The sequence below is a fragment of the Tamandua tetradactyla genome, chromosome 3 (assembly GCF_023851605.1).
Source record: "Tamandua tetradactyla isolate mTamTet1 chromosome 3, mTamTet1.pri, whole genome shotgun sequence".
Lineage (NCBI taxonomy): Eukaryota > Metazoa > Chordata > Mammalia > Pilosa > Myrmecophagidae > Tamandua > Tamandua tetradactyla.
In genome coordinates, this window is record NC_135329.1 from 193,204,557 (window position 1) to 193,212,325 (window position 7,769).

General features: G+C 41.9%; 2 pseudogenes; both read left to right on the forward strand.

The window, feature by feature from the left end:
• LOC143675866 (potassium-transporting ATPase alpha chain 2 pseudogene) overlaps window positions 1–6,599 on the forward strand; it is a 47,416-nt pseudogene extending 40,817 nt beyond the window's left edge.
• A 462-nt stretch (window positions 6,600–7,061) lies between these two features.
• LOC143675867 (potassium-transporting ATPase alpha chain 2 pseudogene) lies at window positions 7,062–7,563 on the forward strand (annotated as a pseudogene).
• The last annotated feature ends 206 nt before the right edge of the window (window positions 7,564–7,769 follow it).

Below are 7,769 nucleotides of genomic sequence, written 5' to 3' on the forward strand. Positions count from 1 at the left end.
GCAGCATCCTCCAAGAGACTGCCCATAGGTATCATGCTGAATTTCACTGTATCAAATGCTTTGTGAAAGAAGATGCCACCTGCTTAGAATTCTTGTTGTTGCCTACAGAATTTCTGTGAGAGCTGGGAGGGCCCAAGAAGCCAGACACCTGCTGCTATTTACCTTCACATGCAGGCCTCTGATGCCGAAGGTAGAACAATGCATTCCAGACAACTCTTTCCAGCCCATGATAGACAGATAGAAACAGAGACAGGGAGAAAGGAAGAGAGAGGAAAGTGCACAAGCTTAAGCCCAAGGTGCTCAGGCATCATTTCCCACCTGTCCTAGAGCACAGAACGTAATGTGCTGTTCCCACAAGTATACTGCATTCCAGGTATTCTGGTCTAAATTCCATGGCCTGCCTATTTTCTTATTTCTGACCAAAAATCCCAAACTCATCAAGAGCCAGAACTCTGGATTCTGGCCCTGAGTGGTCCCAGCTCTCCTAATTTGTTCCCTAAACCTTGCCATCCAACTGGATAAACTTCCAACTTGATAGACTTCTGCTTTGCCCTCAGGACTCATGGCAACCACACAAACACAGACTTTTCAGGCTCCTAGGTCTGAAGCTACCTGAGTTCAATGGCCTGGAACTTTGTGATGAAGGCCTAAACTGCCTCATACCTTCACATGTTCCAGCTTAAACTGTTGCTTTCAGATGGTCACTGATAACATACAATTGGTCAAAAATATCTCCTTTCTTTATGTTTTATAATTTCCAAATCAAAATATAGAAGTTTGATTAGAAGCTATGTCTTCTTTTTTACAGACATACACACACACAATTGTTCATTGTATAATGTAGTGGAAAAGCACAATCCCAGGAGTCTAGAAACTTAGGTTCTACTTCAGGCTGATACTATCTTGCAGGGTGACCTCAGGCAAATCATTTCACCTCTTTGGCCTAGGTTTTCTTTCAGCTTTAATACATATGCCTGTGAAATCCAAAAGGTCACAGTCTTGCCTTAGAATGCCAATCTGACCTTCACACTTAACCTAAAAGTATTATTATGATTTGCATAAAAGTATCCAAATAGTCCTCAGGTATTGAGCATCTGCCATGTATTCAGGCCTATGGTGGTCACTGGGACGAATGATTCTGCTACCAAGGAAAACACAATGTAGTTGGAAAATAAGGCCAACTCATATGAAACAATGCAGAGCAGTGCACACAAGTGGTAAAGAGCGTAGCCAGCTGCTAGTGTTGTGGGAGTAAAGAGGAGGATTCAAAGAAAACTTCAAAGACAAGGAAGTACTTGTTATGGGTTTTGAAGGCAATTGAAATTTCCCTAGGGGAAGAGAAAAGGAAGGATAGCCTTAAGATGGTGATGTGCTTGTTGTTTTTCCTCCCCATGACGTTTTCATTTCCATGAATGGCATCACCACCTACGCAGGTGCCCAATGGACCAAATGAACCTCATCCTTATCTCCACCCAGCTCTCACTAAACACTTCCTGACCCACACTTTCTCCTACAGTCAATCATCTATCTTTAGGCTCTGCCTCCCAAACACTGAGGAACCAGTTCCTTGTTCTCCATCCCCATGGCCACCTCTCTGGTCCAGGCCACCATCTTTGCTCACTTGGACCAACACAGTAACCTCTTACGTGGTTCCTCCTCCTTTAATCTTGCCCCCTCCCAATCCTTGCTCCCCACAAAGCACAGTGGTCTTTCAAAGAGAACATTTGATCATGTCTCTCCCTACTTGAAACTCTTCAGAACCTGTCCATTTCCTATGGAATCAAGTCCAAATTTAGTATGGACTTTATTTATTTAGTATGGACATATGCTCTAACCCTGCTGTATCTCCATCCTCATCTCTTGCTGCTTCCTCCTTTATCCTACTAAACAGATTTCAGATCCTCAGAGATGCCATCATCTTTCCTACCTCCAGGCCTTTGCCAATGCTATTCCCTCTGCTATAGTTCTTTTCCCTCTTTCTGTGGCTAATGTTTACTTTCTTCAGGTCTCAATTCTTAGATATTTCAGAAGAAAGCTTCCCCTAACTTCTGTAGATCTGCTCAGAAGCTTCTCTAGAAGTGCATTCTTCCTCTCTCTCAAAGCACTTACCAATTGTGCTAGGGATACATTTTCTGTCTTCCTAACAAGACTTCATATTTTAAGAAACTATGTCTAACTCACACCCCTAGAAATTACCAAAGTTCTGAAGTACACATGGTTGGGACTCCAATATTTTAGATATTTCTAGTCTGTCCTTGACCGTGAAAACACAGCAGTGAACAAGACAGATCTGCCCTCACAGAGAGCACACTCTAAAAGACAAAAACAAATGAATAACACAAAAATGCAATTAGAGTTGTGAAGAGGGCTATAAGCGAAGAAACCAGAAGGCTGCCACAGAGTATATGGGGGAGGAAGAAGGAACATCTACTTAAGACTTAGGGTGGACAGGGAAAGCCTCCCTAGAAGCTGACACTAATAGAGATAATGAGATAATGAATAATGAGAAAGAGCCAGTATGAAAAGACCTGGGAAGTGAAGGCTCTAGGCAGAAAAAAAGCCTATTCTAGGAATCCCTACTCTAGGGATATTCTAGGAATGTCAGAATGTTAGTATAGCTGAGCAAAGAGGGAAAACAGAATATTCTTCGTACTACCAAGTCCACTGTACAGGAACTTATACCACAGCCACTTTATCACCTCTGGGTGAGTCCTCTGATGAGGTGGTTTTATTCCCTTCAGTGGGAAGGACACTTGATAATAGAGGGAACCCCCACCCTCCACCCACCCACAAGGGCTTCAGTCTTTTGAGAAAACATTTCAAAGCCCCAGGGCTCTACCTTCTAAGCCCAAATTCCAATGCACTGAGGAGAACCTGTTCCTATTTAAAATGTTTCACAGTTTTCCTATTCTTAATTAACAACCAGCAGACAAACAGGAATAAGATTATTGGTGGTCTTTTTCCACATGGATGGGGTAAGATTGGGATGAAAAGAAGACAAGGACTTCTAATGTCCTTCCAACCTTCAAATCAGGACAGGCTTCTCTAAGGTGGGTTTTGAAAGCATCCCTAGGATGGGTAGTTCTCTTTCCAAAGATTAAGAGTAGGGAGCTCCCTTTAGATCACGGCACTGCCAGCATACCCACTTCATTCCAAGCCCAAGTTTATACCTATGCACACTAGATATGGAACTTGCTCTGCCATATGCTCCTGGTTGGAATTTACCCTTTCCCTGCCCGAGCACAATACCCAAGATATACTGACTGTAACTGCCTAAAAGCAGGGATGCTGGAGCCAAGGACCATTTACATGTCCTTCTGGACAACCTATTATCTTGTTCCACCATCAAAATCAGAACTCCTTCCTTCCATTGCCCTCCTCCTCCAGCCCTGAGAGACATTCCACATTCCTAGTTTAGGTAATGCATTCTTGCTGCCCTGACACATACCACCACAGTGAGCCAGGCAAGCCCTTGAGAGTGCCAAGCTACCCACCCATTACCTGACTTTGGCCAAGGGCATCAAGCCAGGTCATGGCATCATATAAACTAAGGTCCCATGATAAGCTGCATCAGCTCAGCTCTCAAAATTGATTGTGGCAGTGAGCATGGAGTTGATGAGGGTGACATCAGACAGTATTCCTCCAAAGTCCAGATTGAATGACTCTGCCAATTAGAACAGGCCTGATAGTTAACTCTCCCCTCACTGTGGAGGCAGCAGCTAGATCCAAATCTGGAGCAGGTTTGGGGGTTGATTACAGGCTGAGCCATAACATATTAAAATCCAATCTTAGTATGAGTTTAGAATGGTCTCTAAGACAGCTCATGAGTTCAGTTTCATCTCTAAGTCACCACTGATTTAAAGCGATTTTGAATTAATGCATAATGTCAATGCCTTCCATGAATAAGATGCATTCAAAACCTCTATTTAACGCCTCCTTTATGGTAGGCACTGTGCTAATTATGGGGGATAATGAGGTGAATAAGACTTGCTTCCTGTCTTCAAAGAGCTCCATAAAGAGTTATGCATATGTTTGTTTCTGACAGACCACAATATGAACCCTCAAAAGTCAATCACTGCCAAAAATTTCATCATGAGCTGTAAAGAGCACCCCATCTACAGGGACAGTGATGATGACACTGGAGGCCAATTACATTTGGGTCAATAAGTCATATCATATTGGGCCAAAGTTTTTACTCCTCCACAATGCCTTACAAAGGCAATTAACAGTTGACAAAAAGAAGTAAATCGTAAGATCCCTGAGGGATACACCACAGTAGCTAATAACACACTGGGCACAGTGCAAAGGCCCAACAAGATTTAGAATCTTAGAATTTCAGAGTGGGAAAAGCACTGGGGCTCATCTTAGCTGCGATCACTTATTAAATGCTTATTAAATACTAAGCGTCATGCTGAGCTTTTCCATACATCCTCCCTTTCAACTCAAGACCCCCCCTTTCACCACTAAGGTTCTGATTTCCCCCATGAGACCTATGTTTTGAAAAATGAAGTTTATCAAATGATTCACATGCATTAAATTGTCATTTATTTCCTCATGTCAATTAACAAAGGACAAATAAAATTCAACCAGAATATTTTGTCTGTATGAATTTGTGCTATTATAAGAAACACTGATAAAATTTCAGCCAAAAAATGAATTTTACTTACCTGCATGCTCTGAGTATACAGTCTCTATGAGACTTAATACTTTTATTGTGATTACTTATTATAATATTAATTCTCATAACTAAATTGGAGTGGTCACTATTTACCAGGAATGAGGTCTAAGTGTTCTATGTACATCATCTCATTTAATCCTAACAATACCAAAAAGTAAATACTGTCATTTTCCTATTTCCATCCTGACTTTACAGATGCAGAAATTAAAGCTTAGATTGACCCTGTACTTTATTTCCCACAAATATTTCCAGGAGGTGAGAAATGCCAACCTTGTACAAGCCCCTTATTTAATGAAGCCCAGTCATTCAGGCTTTCTCTGTTCAAGACAGTGGCTATATTACCTGTCAAGCAGTGGCCACAAATCCACAGGTCCCAAATTGTGAGGTCATTTATTCATTCACAAATATCTATTTAGAATTCCCATGTGATAAGAACACAGTGAAGAAACAAATACAAGTTCTGCCATCAGGTGACTTTCAGTAGAGTAGATAGGAAATGAACAGAAATAAAAACAAGATAGAAAACAAAAAATGGGTGTTGAAAGTGTCAGGCTGCAGGATGCTAGCACAGGGGCCATGCCACAGCTAGTACTGCTTCAGCATTCAGAAGTGGCCCCTGAGCACCCCACCTTGGGCTCCCATTGCCAGACCCCTGGGCTCCAGGCCTCACTCTAGTCCAGTACCCATATCATTGGCATCAAGGGCAAGAAAATGTCAAAAGTTTACTCTGTGGGGCTCAGGGGATGTAAAGACTTAAAGAAAACGGACAAAAGGATTGGCAAGGAGAAATACAGGGACCTGCAGAACAACTGCTTGGAATGCAAAAAGAATCACCAGAAAGAGGAACTAAGAAATAGCTTTATCTGAAAGAGCCCAATCTCAATAATAATGAGTTGGAAAAGAAATATGGTACAAACATTATATGGATTTCATCTTGTTCAACTTGTACAAGAGCTGCAGAGTTCCTAGTGCAGGACAACCCCAACATCTCAGCCTTCTCAAAAGAAAATACCAACAAATTATCAAAGATTATCAAGTTTCTTAAGCCAATGCTGGGGGAGTTCTCCATCCTTCTGTGGCTAGGAGCCACCCTATGCCATCTAAATTGACATTCTTTCCATTATCAGCACAGCAACTATGACATATCATGGCCTGCTGGGAGAGCCCATTGTAGCATCTGTCAACTCTCCCTACCAAGAGACAAGTTCCCAGAAATCTACAAATTTGACATAGATGCCATGACCTTTCCCACTTCCAACCTCAGTTGTGTGGGGCTGTTGCCAATGATCAATGCCCCTCGGTCCACTATGCCTGATGCAGTTACCAAATGTCAGAATGCTAGGAAGAAGTCTCTGATGATTACAAAGTGATCACACAATCACAACCAAAGCTATTACAAGGGTGTAGGTATCATTCTAGCACAGTGAGAGAGTGGAAAACATTGTAAAATGCCTCAACATTGTTGTGGAAAAAGTTAAAACGAACAGGACTATAATGACACTGTGGTCACAAGCATGGAGCTGAAGGACCTAAGTCAGAAACAACTGGATAAGCTCTTAACCCACCACTCAGAAATCAACTTTGTTCAGATGTCACCCCAGCAGAAGCTGATCATCATGGCGGGCTGTCAGAAATAAGATACATTTGTTGCAGTGACAGGAGATGGAGTTAATGATTCTCTGACTCTAAAAAAGATTGCCATGGGCATAGCAGGTTCTGATGCAACTAAAAATATAGCCCATATGGTATTACTGGATGGCTTTGCATTTACAGTCACTTGATAGAGGAAGGTTGCCTGATCTGTGACAACTTAAAGAAGGCCATTGCTTACCCACAGGCCAAGAACATTATTGAGCTTTGCCTTTATTTGATTTACATTATTGTTGGACTCATCCTGCCCACTGATATCTGTGATAGTTAAGTTCATGTATCAACTTGGACAGGTGATGGTGTCCAGTTGTTTGGCCAAGCAAGCACTGACCTGACTGATGCTATGAGGAGTATTTTGTGGATTTAAATTATCAGCAAATTGACTGCATCTATGTCTGATTATATCTACAATCAACAGAGGAGATGACCTTCAACAATGAGAGGATGTCTCATCCAATCAGTTGAAGGCCTTGAAAGAAGAAGTGACTGTTTCAGAAGTCAGAAGAGAGAATTTCAATGTTTACTTCAGTCATTCAGCTTCTCCTGGGGAATTCACTGAAAACTTGCATCGGAGTTCCCAGCTTGCAGCCTGCCCTTATGGAATCTGGACTTGTCCATCCACACAGTCACATGAGCCAATTCCTATTCTTAAAATCTCATAATATTTACATAATGTATATCTATCACCTTCTGGTTTTGTTTCCCTTACAGAACCCTGACTAATAGCAGTGCCATGACCATCTTGTTAATCAACTTGGGCACAGCCATAATTCCCTCCATTCCCTTAACTTATAAGAAAACTGCAAGTGAAATTATGACCCAAAGCTTCACCACAAGAAGATGGACAGATTAGTGAAGAAGCACCTTCCACATACCTGCTTGCACACTGGCCTCATGAAAGCCTTGGAAGCTTTTTTATTTATGCCAAAGTTTATGCACAGGAGCGATTTACACCTGGCATGCCCATTAGAGTCTAAGTCAAATGGGAAAAGATAATGTGAATGACTTGGAAGACAGGTATCCACAAGGATGAGCAAGGTGTCAGAGGAAATACTAAAGTGAACAGCCACCTTCGTTAGCATGATGACCCAGCAAATAGTATATCTGATCATAAGGAAAACCCAGAGCAATGTCATCTGCCAGCAGGGTCTTTACAGAACTAAAGTCACCTGGGTAGGATTGCCTCATAGATTATCATAACATTCATCTTTTCCTATGACCTTGGAACGTCATAGCCCTGAATTCCACTATACTCTAAGCACAGCCACAAACCATTCTTATATTTGGTTGTACAATAATATGTGAAGATTTGTTATCAGACTTTACCGTGGGAGCTGGTGGGATAAGAACATGTATTACCAAGACCATCTTTTCTCCCAATTCTCCCAACTTCAGGACAATTTGCTGAGGTTCTGCCTCACCTTCTGGCCACCAGCTAAAA